This window comes from Engraulis encrasicolus, chromosome 24, assembly GCF_034702125.1.
Source record: "Engraulis encrasicolus isolate BLACKSEA-1 chromosome 24, IST_EnEncr_1.0, whole genome shotgun sequence".
Classification (NCBI taxonomy): domain Eukaryota; kingdom Metazoa; phylum Chordata; class Actinopteri; order Clupeiformes; family Engraulidae; genus Engraulis; species Engraulis encrasicolus.
In genome coordinates, this window is record NC_085880.1 from 40,593,499 (window position 1) to 40,605,998 (window position 12,500).

Below are 12,500 nucleotides of genomic sequence, written 5' to 3' on the forward strand. Positions count from 1 at the left end.
AGTGGTGCCAAAACACCCATGTCAGAGTCAAGACCTAGCTAAATGTCCGCTAGCAACATAGCTATCAGTGGTTTCTGGAGGAGGGCCGAAGGGAGTGCTTCCCCGCCGGCCAGAGATTGTTTGCGCCGGCCTCTTCACCTGAAAGAGCTAGCGCTGCATGATGAGGTGGTTCGCTAGCAACAATTAGCTATAGTCTAACGGTTAAATCATGTTGCCTTTGTTGAGGGATGTTTGAAATAGCCCGATGTATTCATAACTTAATATTGGTTTCTTGTTAGAAACGAACACATTTTGAATATAATTTTGTTCTGAAGTTACAACATGCCAAGTTAGTGTTGTAAGCCTGCTGGCGCCAAAGTTAAGAGCTAGCTAAATGTCCGCTAGCAACATTAGAGCTAGCCAAACTGAATAATGAATCTCTTGTCCGCTAGCAACATTAGCTAGCTAAAGTCTTTTTTTTTGTTAAAAACGAACTCCCTTTGAGTATAATTATGCTCTGAAGATATACAGTTAATGTACTTGAGTCAAAGTAAAACACAAATACCATAGAGAAGAGCTATCTAGAACTTCGTTAGCAACATCAGCTTATCTTTTCGCTGACTCAGAAGCTTGAAGTAGCCACAACTTATGCCTGATTTTTATTGTTAGAAACGAACTCATTTTGACTATACACTTGCTCTAAAGTATGTTTTAACACATGTGCCTTTCCCTGTTCGTTGTGTAAAGGAAGTGAGTAAGTAAACTGATTCTGAACTTGTTATTGTGCACAGTGTGTGCTGTTTTGTCCCATTCTGTTACTGCCAACTCTGGACTGTTCTCTCTGTTCAGGGAGAAACCACTGTCAGCCATCAGATCGTGTTCTTTTCAATAAATAGGCATTACCTATTTGACAGATTTCTCCTGAAATAATGAGCCCAGAAACACCCAGATGTGTAGGGTGCTTAATTTTTGGCTTGATCAAAGATGCTTAATGTGTATGTTACTGCAATAAATATTTAGATTTCTTTGCCCATCCTTTTTGGATCTACTAGTAGGCCTAGTGATGTTAGAGGTCTTAACAAGTGGGCTATGCATCAGATTTCATTTCAAGTGATGAGTAAAATATCCAGAGATATATATAATCTGTTCTTTGTGCCCTCTAGCTTAGCACACTGAATTCTTTGAGCCATCTGGTGTCAATCCGTGTGGCAAAATGATCAATGAAAACAATTTAAGAAATGCATCTTATAGATGTTTCATATTGTAGGTCTACAGCCTATTGTGTCATGGTGGTGTTATCATTTTTCAAACTTTATTTTTGTGTAATAATTAGGCATATTGATACATAATCATGTTCATGTTTTGTGCTGTCTTGCTTTGCAGATGACAGAATATTGCTGAAGGATCCTACATGGAAGCTGGCTGATTACACGGAGTGATTCCTCTGGTGTGGTGTACCTCAGAGAAATAAACACTGTTGCAAGAGGTGAGTTCAAGTTTATAAAGTCACACAAAACCTATCCATGTATTTTTAAAAAGTCAAAGTTCTAACTTGCTCTGTATTTCATGCTGTCAATATGAGATGCATTCTAATGTTGTGTGTTATTATTGCAGCTGAGAAGATGGCCAAGATATCCTTATTGCTGGATGGTAGCTCTGGTCGTAGTGGACCATATCTGCAAATGCTTCTGAACATTGACAGAATTTCTAAAGGTTAGCAACCATTCACAAATTTACACCACATGTATGTGTGTTTCAAATGTCTTAACAGTTTGAAGCACACACTGTTAATCAGAGATGCGTCCTGTTCATGCCGTGTGTTATTTTGACAGGATAGTTAAGGAATAATGGCAGCTGCCTGGTTACAGTACATTAATCCCCTTTGTAGCACCATGTCTAAAAATGCTGAGAAAAATCAGTTTGTAAATGTAAGCATTTTTTTATAACTCTGCACCAAATGTGTGTTTCAAATGTCTACTATCTAACAGTCTGAATAACACACTCATACATGACATGACCAATATGTTATGTGCTCGGAGCGGCAGTTTACAAACGCACCCTTAGTGCCTTCTGCTGTTAGGCCAATGACACTGAGCCCACCGTTTCATTGATTGGAGTATTTGGGTTACATTTTGTCAATTTGTTGTATTTTCCAGGATCGTTGAGGACTCCTCCTCTATGTTTGACATCTTAGATTAGATTTAGATTTAGATTTAATTTCAAGTGATGAGTAAAATATCCAGAAAGAGAGATAATCTGCTCTTTTTGCCCTCCAGTTTAGCACACTGAATTCTTTGAGCCATCTGTTGTCAATCCGTCTGGGAAAATGATCAATGATATAAAACAAAAAAAAAACAAAAAAACATTTTACATGTATACAGACATGTATCTTTTAGATGTTTCATACTCTAGGCCTATTCATCATCATATTGTGTCGTGGTGGTGACGGTGTTATCATTTTTTATTATTTTCTTGTAATAATTAGGCCTATAAATGCATAATCATGTTCACGTTTTGTGCTGTCATGCTTTGCAGATGACTGAGAATATTACTGAAGGATCCTACATGGAAGCTGTCTGATTACACTGAGTGATTCCTCTGGTGTGGTGTACCTCAGAGAAAATAAACACTGTTGCAAGAGGTGAGTTTAAGTTCATGAATTCACACAAAACCAATCCATGTATTTTATAAAAGTCAAAGTGCTAAACATGCTATGTATTTCATGCTGTCAATATGAGATGCAAATTAATGTTGTGTGTTAATGTTGTGTGCAGCTGAGAAGATATCCTTATTGCTGGATGGTTGCTCTCTGGTCGTACTTGAGCCCCCTGGACCATGTCTGCAAATGATTGTGTTTGATATGAAGTCCTTCTTCTTGTGGACTTAGTTTTCGTTTTTGGAATATGACAGAACTGTAGGGTCATGCTTTTCTGGTAGTTTCATCAATAATTTTGGTTTCACTTTTATGATTGTATGTGAAGTAACTTGCTGTATATTTGTATATAGTTCGCTTGCAGAGACAAGACTCCTTGCTCTTGTGGATTTGTTCTTGACATAGGTTTCAGTTTTGGAATATGACAGAACTGTAGGGTCATGCTTTTCTGTATATTTGTATATAGTTCGTTTGCACAGACAAGACTCCTTGGTCTGGTCTTGTGGACTTGTTCTTGACGTAGGTTTCAGGTTTGGAATATGACAGAACTGTAGGGTCATGCTTTTCTGGTAGTTTCATCAATATTTTTTTTTTTTGTTCTGTGATTGCATGTGAAGTACAACTTCCTGTATGTTTGTATATAGTTCGCTTGCACAGATAAGACTCCTTGCTCTTCTGGAAACTTGACGTAGGTTTTAATTTTGGAATCTGAGGATTATATATGGATTATAGAATATGAAAATGGATTTTTGACATAGGACTCTATTTCCTAGTTAACAAGGGTATTATTGTAGATTTGTGGGGACACTAAATATGTAGACATGCTTGTGTGTTGTGCAGTCATTCAGATAGCATAAAGAAAGTGTACAAATCATCCACTAGATGGCACTGTCAAACCACAAATGGAAGAGCAGAGACGAATGATCCTAAGAATTAATTCTGATTGGGAAAATTGCACTTTTCATACATGAAAAGGGAGATCTTATCCATGGTCCACCATTTTGTATTTCCAGAAATAGACATTTTTAGCTGAAAAGCTTAATATACCGGTAATAATTTGGTCATACTAGTAAACATTACTTCATTACCGGTATTTAGTAAAGATTAATGAAAACCAAGATAGAATTTGGCAGTAGACGGCACATTTTCACTGAGCAACATAGTTGCAATACCTATTCTGGCCATCTTTTTAGAGCTTCTTAGGCCACACCAATTTAATTTGTTGGTTCTCGGATTTTTTCAGGAAAAAGTTGAAGCGAGAGGGCGAAAAAAAAAAAAAAAAAAAATTAGTCGTGTGGTAATACCACGGATGTAATAAGGGGACTGTTATGTTATACCACCTGTATATCAGCCTCACATGGACCTCCAAAGGAAGGTGCAAGACAGGCAAACACCTGGACATGGAGAAGGACAGTGTAGAAGGGAATTAAGGCAGCCAAATAGACCAGGCACAAAATTAGCTCATAGGGCAATTATTATATTAATCTGGTTTGAATAAACTGAGATGATTCAACAGTCTGAAACCGCAGTCTTCATTGAACAAGACAGCAAATACAGCATTGTGACCATATCAATGGAATTACAAGCTATAAAAGTACAACTTTAGAATGTTAGACCACTTACAACAGTGACCAACAAGCACAAGTCCCAAAATCAATAAAATAAAAGACCAAAAATAATGTAATCTCACTCTTCTTTGAGTACAGAATGTGCACAAAATACTACTAGTAACAGAAAAAGTTACAGTAATTAAATTTTAACAAAACAAACAGTCCAATCTGATTCAGATTCTTGACTTTTTCTTGGCACTTCAGGGCTCCTTTTGCGTTGGTTGCACTGGTGCGCCTAAACATTTTTTTAGGTGCACCAGCACAAAATGTATGTGCACCCAAATGTTTTCACCACCCCATACACACACGCACTCAGCTTTAAAAAATAATAATTAAAATAATAACAATAGCAATAATAATAGCAACAACAACAATAGCAATAATAATAGCAACAACAACAATAACAATAATAATAATAATAATTATTATTATTATTATTATTGTTATTATTATTATATTATTGTTGCTATATTTTAAAAGACCTGGAGCATTTCATGTGCTATAGACTAGTCTTCCAAATGTGCTCTTTATAAAAGACATGACAGTAGGCTACCTAACTAACACATCTTGACTACAAGCAGTTTGGCTGGTAGAAAAGACCAAATTAGTAGCCTTTTAGGCAGTATGTGTTTGACTAGTAAGGTCAACATACCAGCCTTTTCTGCAATAAGGCGCCGCACACGGCATAAGTACAGAGTTACAATATGAAGATAGATGGATGGCTGGATGGATGGATTTTTTTTTAACAAACCCTGCTAAAAATGTCATAATTTTTAAAAATCATTAGGCACAAATAGCCTAGCCTATGTTTACAGTGGAATCTGAGGTGAATTGGGTTTTGTCTATTTCCCCGTTTTTGAGCGCTCTCCCTCTGCATAATGAGTGTGGTATCTTAGCAAGCACTACGAACAGACACGACAGCACTAGTGCGCTGCGTCTGCGTTTTTGTGTGGCAATGCGTTTTTGTGTGGCCATTTAGTTTTCCCCCGTGATTGTGACTCTCTCGTGTTTAAAATATCCTCAAGTCATTTCGCTGTTTCTACCGTGATAGTAACTCTCTCGTCCGTTGCAAAACTCGCCTGGTTGAGAACACAAAACTCGCTGGCACATGTGAACTCGGATAGTTGAGCGAAGTCGAACATTCTATTCTGAAACGTCGGGCTGCCTGTGAACGAGGAAGGGGGAGAAATTAAGCTACCGGTAACCCGGGGGGTTGCTTCCTCCAAGCGGGACCGACCAGAGTTGTTGTATTACTTTTTTTAAACTGCTATCCCACTCCACTAATTCCACTAAGAGCCATACTGTGTTTCACCGCTGCTACTGCTAACCCACAGGGGCTTCAACTTGCCATTGCATATTTGTCTGTAAAACCATTTGAATGTAACGCGTTTCCTGATTCGCTAGTCGTAATCGGCATGTTGAAAGGAGTGATTTTATTGGTTCTCTACGTCACATGACCTCCAACTACTAAAGAGACACCTCTCCGTTCATGAAAACATGCAGTCTTCGGGTTTTTTTAAGCGATTTCATTTTTTGGGGTATTGAAACTGTTTTTTTTTTTTTTTCCATTTTGATACAAAATACAAGCGGCGAATCCGAGAACCAACAAATTAAATTGGTGTGGCCTTATCTACTAAAGATGTACCGTAGACATGCTTGTGTGTTCTGCAGTCATTCAGATAACATAAAGAAATTGTACAAATCATCCACTAGATGGCACTCTAAGACCACAAATGGAAGAGCAATGACGAATGATGAATTAGGCCAGGGGTTCCCTTACATGGCAAGGTCCCCAGTATACTAGTGGATCTTAGCTGAGTCCCTCACCCTTAAAGGTGCACTGAGTAATATTTTAGTAGGTTCTTTTCAGAAGTTATACTGCCCATACACAAATGTTGCCTTTTTCGTGACTACTTGCCACCCCCATCACTTTGTAAGAATTCATTGTGACTGGGAAAATGGCACTTTTCATACATGAAAAGGGAGATCTTATCCATGGTCCGCCATTTTTGAATTTCCAGAAATAGACATTTTAGCTGAAAAGCTTAACATAATTTGGTCATATTAGTAAATATTAGTTCATTATTTAGTAAATACTAATGAAAACCAAGATAGAATTTGGCATTAGACGGCACAGTTTCACTGAGCAGTATAGTTGCAATACCTATTCTGGCCACCATCCTACACAGTGCACCGTTAATATGGAATATTACTGCCAATAGGCCATCTTTTCCGCCCTTCACATCTCTATTGGCACATTCCTAAATCGTGGAAACATACTGTAAGACACATGGGTCTAAGAGGGTAGGCTATGCCTTTTCCCCCACACATATAGGCGTACACATTCTACATGAGGGGTGCTGGTCACAGGGCCAGTTTTTCAAAATTCCTTCCATTAAAAGGACTGAACAACATATTACACATTTATGTCTATATTCACATTCATTACACATTCATTTCTATATGCAGCCCGATGTCTCCTCTGCTGTGTCAAGGAAGGCCTGTCACCTAACTCATTACAACTGTAAAACAAAGCCTGGGGAATATTAGTACACTCATCCCAACTGTCCCTTCTCTTAATGTTTTTTTTGTATTGCTCCCAAACCCAAGTTAACTACAACAACTTGACTAGGCTTTTGATCCCTCTGTCTTTCAAGCACTTGTGGTTGTGGTTCAAGCACTTGATGTATTTACTCCAGGAGGAAAATGCGAAGGAAATTGTAATTCAAATCGTTTGTAACAAAAACGGAAATTGGTAAAAAAAAATAAAAAATAATAATAATAATTTTTTTTACTTTCTTTTTTTCGTAAACTATGGCGGCCAAATGTAAACTATGGCGGGCAGCCATAGTTTACTCACTGTAAGGGAAACACTGGTAGTGTGAATTCGTAGAGGGATGCGATTTGACATTGGTGAAACCCCAACATCATACAAATTAGATGGTCCCAAAGCTTTCACGAAAAGATCAAATTTGGCAATAGGCAGCACAGTTTCAATGAGAATCATAGTTGCAATACCTACTCTGGCCACAAACGTACATGGTGCACCTTTAAAACAACTGTGAATCCCAGTGTAATGTAATGTAATGCTGCAAGATGCTAAGTGTGTCTGTCTTTTTTTTTAGGTCACTGCTACTGCAGCAGATGTCGCAAGTCTTTCTCTGCCCAACGCCCCAAGGCTGTTTGCACTTGGTAAGGTGAACACAATGGAATGAGTAATTAAGCTTAGTCAGATACTTTTGTCTGATACTGACTTAAGTCAGCACAGACTTTAGCCAACAATGAAACCAGTTGGAATGTCACACTTTTTTCCAGGTCAAAGTTGGAGCGTTCCTATTCATTTTTTCTACAGGGAGACATTAAAAGAGATACTAGGTGAATAGGCTAAAATTTGAGTAGTTTGAGTAAAACTTCAGTAGCTAATTCAAACTTTGACAAAGATTTTTTTTGTAGCCTATTGCAAGTTGTCTGAAAATGATGATTAAATATGCATGAGATGACAACCAGGCAAGTGTTGAGGGGGTGTTAGGAGACTGATGAGAGGAGGGGTGCTTAGTGTCATTTGGGGGCATTTTGGCCTATTTTATTTTTAATAGGCCTACTAAGGGTTTTGATGAGGTCAATGGGGTGTTGGGGAAACTTACTATGAGAACCACTGCTCTATCATGATAAAAACCTATTTTATCAAGCTATCTACCCAACCCGCCATCAGACATGACAGCTAAGTCATGGAGTAAGGTTGGCAGTTCTCATGTTCACTGTCCCTTGGTCGCTAATAACTACAGTATGCTCAAAATTCACCATTTATGACTTTTTTTTAGCTAAATCCTCTCCCCCCTAGTCTGAGACTGTTATACAAGATCATCCACTGCGCACAACACACACGTGTGCACCTGCGTTTGCGCGCTTGCACTGCGCCGCTCCGCGCCGCGCCCTTGTCACCTTTTTCACCCCTGACCTGTTTGCATGCCTGCAGTTTCTACATGGCGCTTCGCGTGCATAGTAGGCTGTATCAACATGGTATAATTTCGCAACATCGGCAACCTCGTATGCATTTAAGATAGTGTTAGTCATGTCAACGTTATTGTTTTGAAACTGAAAGATGTAATTGCTGTCAATACCAACAGACAGTCAATTAGTTTCTAGTCGCTGAAACACCTTAAATAACAGCGACAGATAAGAGAGAAGGTGGGAGTCTTTGACAGTGAGAGAAGGCGGGACATATCTCATGCCTGGTTTTTTTTTAATTGACAAGTTTTTTTTTCTTCTTGTAGGCCCATGTAGACCATCCTAATTTGAGTTTCTAATTTCTAATATATTCGTTTCAGTAGCCTACAATCTTAAATAGCCCTAGTGTAATATTGTATGCAATAATTTGTTTCAGTAGGCCTACATTGGATAGGCATAGCCTACTACTGTAGGCCTATACAATTTAGACTGATAGGTTGGCAAATAGCCTACATTTCCATTGTGGAATATTATATTGGACCTACATAGGTTATCTACACAGTACATATGCAAATTATAATTAATTATTTTATTTTATTAATTTATAAAATATTTTTATATTATTTATTATTATTATTTTTGGATTTCGCGCGCTATGCGATTAATCACAGAAAGTCATTGAGTTAATGCGATTAAAGATTTTCATTTTTGCCCACCCCTAATTGAAAGAAAAATGTCTGCACACTTAAATCCCCTTTGTGTTCTTTTTAATAGGCCAAGCTTTCGGTCTACTGACCTTCCTCAGGGCTCAGTCCGGCTAAACACAGATGCCCACCCCTAATTAAAAGTAATCCGTTATGTTACTACGTTACCCATAAATAACAGTAACGCGTCTACTCGTGCGTTACCAACAATTAAAACTCGTTTGGGATGCGTCTCCGCCTTCAGCAGCCGCCTGCAGCAGCCTCCTTTAGATGCACCGGAAGTGCTGCATGTTAATCAATCATTGTAACTGTGGGATGATGACAGGACATTGTCAGCATATTGCACGTTTGATTTGACATTGGACATTGGATAACAACAGGCATTCCCTAAACAAGACCGGAACTTGAATTTAAACTCGACAGTATATGTTTTTTGAAATTGTCCCTCCCTCCCCCGGCTCCGTGTGTGTGTGTGTGTGTGTGTGTGTGTGTGTGTGTGTGTGTGTGTGTGTGTGTGTGTGTGTGTGTGCTTGGTGAACAATGTCTGTCTGATCCCAGAATCATTGCATTCGTGGATAGGCAGCTAGCCGCATCACCGGGGGCTGAATGGAGGGAGCGCTTATACTGTGTTTACGCAGCATGCATCAAGCATAGAAATAGGAACAACATGAAATATCACTTCAATAAGACTAACCAAAATTGGGTGTGAAAAAGGCTGGATAGTGTAAGACTCACGAGAATTAAACTTTTTTCAGAATTCCTAATTGTATCCTATTGTGATTACAGGTTCATTCTCAGAATAAACCCAGAGGGCTCCAAATGCCAGGCCAAGTCCATCACCAGCAAGAAGACCGGTAAAAAGGTGCAAAGGAAGAGCAGCAGTGTCAACCCTGTTGTTGCTTCATTCATCAGGGAACTTGTTGATTTTGACTGGCTGAATTATTAATGCTTGACCTTTTGAAGTTCCAATCAATTGTTTCTTTTAAGTAGTTCAGTCCGAGCATTGCACCAAAGGCTCGAGGCCCTGTTGTTCTTGCTGTGTTTTCCCCCCTTCTCCCCGTTTCAAAACTTATTTGGCACAGTTTTTCGATATTGTGTCATGTATAAGACTTTTAAAAGAGTGACTCTATTGCGCACCCTAGCACAGAGATGTTCGGGGCTGGAATATAGTTATAGTTATAGAATATAGTTGAAGCTACGGACTCTGGACCTTCTTTGTGGTATGTACTTATCTCATTAAGATGAACAAAAAAAGGTCAATACGAGCATATGGCCACGCCCAACAGGAAATGAGATATTGGACTGTTTTCCATTTTGCATACATTGGAATTTGAAGCACCCACCACAAACCATACAACAGTTTTGTCTTGATTAATGTTTGGGGTATCTCATTTTAATAGAATAGAATCTTTTTATTTGTCAATGTGAATGAAATAAAAAAAAGAAAAATATGTATACAACTGAAGAGTTCAGATGCAAAACCCCCTAACTCCATTTCTGAAGACCTGCACTTTTATATTTTTAGAGAACCCCATTGTTGGTTTGGTTTACATTCATGTACTTGATAATACATATGAATAGTTATATTACATAAATAAAATTTTAAAAATGTGGAATTTTGATAGCTTTGTATTAAATAAAAATGAAACAAGATTATTTTCTGAAATGGCACTTATGGGGTTTTGCATCTAAACTCTTCAACTATATACAAAGGTTATGGATTGTGCATTTGTGAGAAGCAGGACCCCCTTCCTACTGGAGTATGTTGTTAAATTGTTAACCAGTTTTAATTAAACATTTTGATTGCATCTCTTGCATTTGCAGCATTTCTTTACCTTGTAGCTTTTAAAAACTTTTTAATGTGTTTTTGATCTGACTGGTAACTAGAATATCTGAATTATAGGAGAATGTGATGCCTTTGTAGAGCTCCCTGACATTCTCTTGCGGAATGTTGTAAATTAAAATACAACAAAAATACTGTAAAACAAACTACAGTAGTTGAAAAAGTTACTGGCAGCTGGATGCCATTAAAGTACTGTACTCCTTACAATAATTTGGATCAGTACTGTAAATCGATATACAGTAATTGGAATTGGTACTGTAAACTGATATACAGTAATTTGAATGTTACTGGCAGCTGGATGCCAGTAAAGTACTGTACTCCTTACAGTAGTTTGGATTGGTACTGTAAACTGACATACAGTACTTTAGATTGGTACTGTAACTGGATTAACAGTAGTGCTGATTGGTACTGTAAACCAATATACAGTAAGGGTACTGTAAATTATATTACAGTAATTTATTGGCATCCAGCTGCCAGTAAGTTACTGTAAAAACTACAATAATGTTTTTACAGTGTAGTAGTAGTAGACAGAGACAGCGCCGTAGAGAGAGTGAACAAGTGTGTGTGTATAACATCAACAAATGAATGCATAGTATATGTGACGTACTGCATTTGTATTGCCTATGTTTGTGTATTGCATTTGTATTGCCTATGTTTGTGTATTTTGTGACTGTGTGCGTGCATGTGTGTGTGTGTGTGTGTATTTGTATTGCCTATGTCTGTGTATTTTGTGACTGTGTGCGTGCATGTGTGTGTGTGTGTGTGTGTGTGTGTGTGTTTGTGTGTGTAGGTGTAGGTGTGTAGGTGTGTGTGTTTCTAAGATCAGTGTTGTCACAGTGTAATGGAATCTCTAAGGTCTCTTGTCGGGCTCCTAACTGCCTGTAAGTCTTCCATCCTCCACCTGGTTTAGACCTCTGCACACAATCACTCTACCATACTGCTCAACAGCTGAAAACACACACACACACATGCATGCATGTTCACACATACACACACACGCAAACACGCACACACGCATTGACTCTGAAGAAGACGTGAGAACGTTGAAACATTAGTCTTGGCACTTGCCCAATAAAACAAGTAAACTTCCACATCTGAAGATGCTCAGTGCATGCATGCATGTGTGTGCACACACACACACAAAAACGCACGCGCATCACACAGACACACACACAGACACACAGACACACAGACACACACACACACACACACACACACACACACACACACACACACACACACACACACACACACACACACACACACACACACACACACACACACACACACACACACACACACAGCCCTTTCATTGTAAAAACACTATATTCACCAGACATTACACATGAGAGAAATACGCCAGTACAATAGAGTGCTGCCTCTTCCCTTCCCTCTAAAGTCCAGTCCTTCCTGATGACAAGTGAAGCCTTAAGTAAGTATCACTACACTGCAGAACATTAGTCACTTGTGACTAGTTGACATTAATGGAAGCGTTGCAGTCTACCGTAGAGCCGTAGAGTGCTCCAAGTGTGTTCTAAATGCGTAGGCCTACTGCTCAGCAGGGACAGATTAGGACTCCATGGGCCCCTCGAGCCAGACAACAAGAATGCCCCCCCTCCTTTGGTGTTGTAAGTTTCCAAAAAATTGAGGGTTTTAGAGACTATGTTATTGGGGTTTTGAGGGTTTTAGGAGCTACAGTATGTTTGGGGGTTTCTCCCCTGAGAAAATGTGAAAACACAGTTGTCAAAACTGCAATTTTAACA

General features: G+C 38.7%; 1 protein-coding gene and 1 long non-coding RNA gene across 5 annotated transcripts in view; one reads left to right on the forward strand and one right to left on the reverse strand.

Annotated features, from left to right (window-relative positions):
* Positions 1-10,702, forward strand: part of LOC134441043 (uncharacterized) — an 11,502-nt gene extending 800 nt beyond the window's left edge. Inside the window, exons 2-6 of the long non-coding RNA XR_010033087.1 lie at positions 1,363-1,465; positions 1,594-1,692; positions 2,515-2,620; positions 7,368-7,434; positions 9,681-10,702. This is a non-coding gene — a long non-coding RNA (uncharacterized LOC134441043). The remainder of the gene's footprint in view (positions 1-1,362; positions 1,466-1,593; positions 1,693-2,514; positions 2,621-7,367; positions 7,435-9,680) is intronic.
* Positions 1-12,500, reverse strand: part of kcnq5a (potassium voltage-gated channel, KQT-like subfamily, member 5a) — a 324,848-nt gene that overhangs the window by 156,197 nt on the left and 156,151 nt on the right. The gene's annotated exons all lie outside the window — the stretch shown is intronic.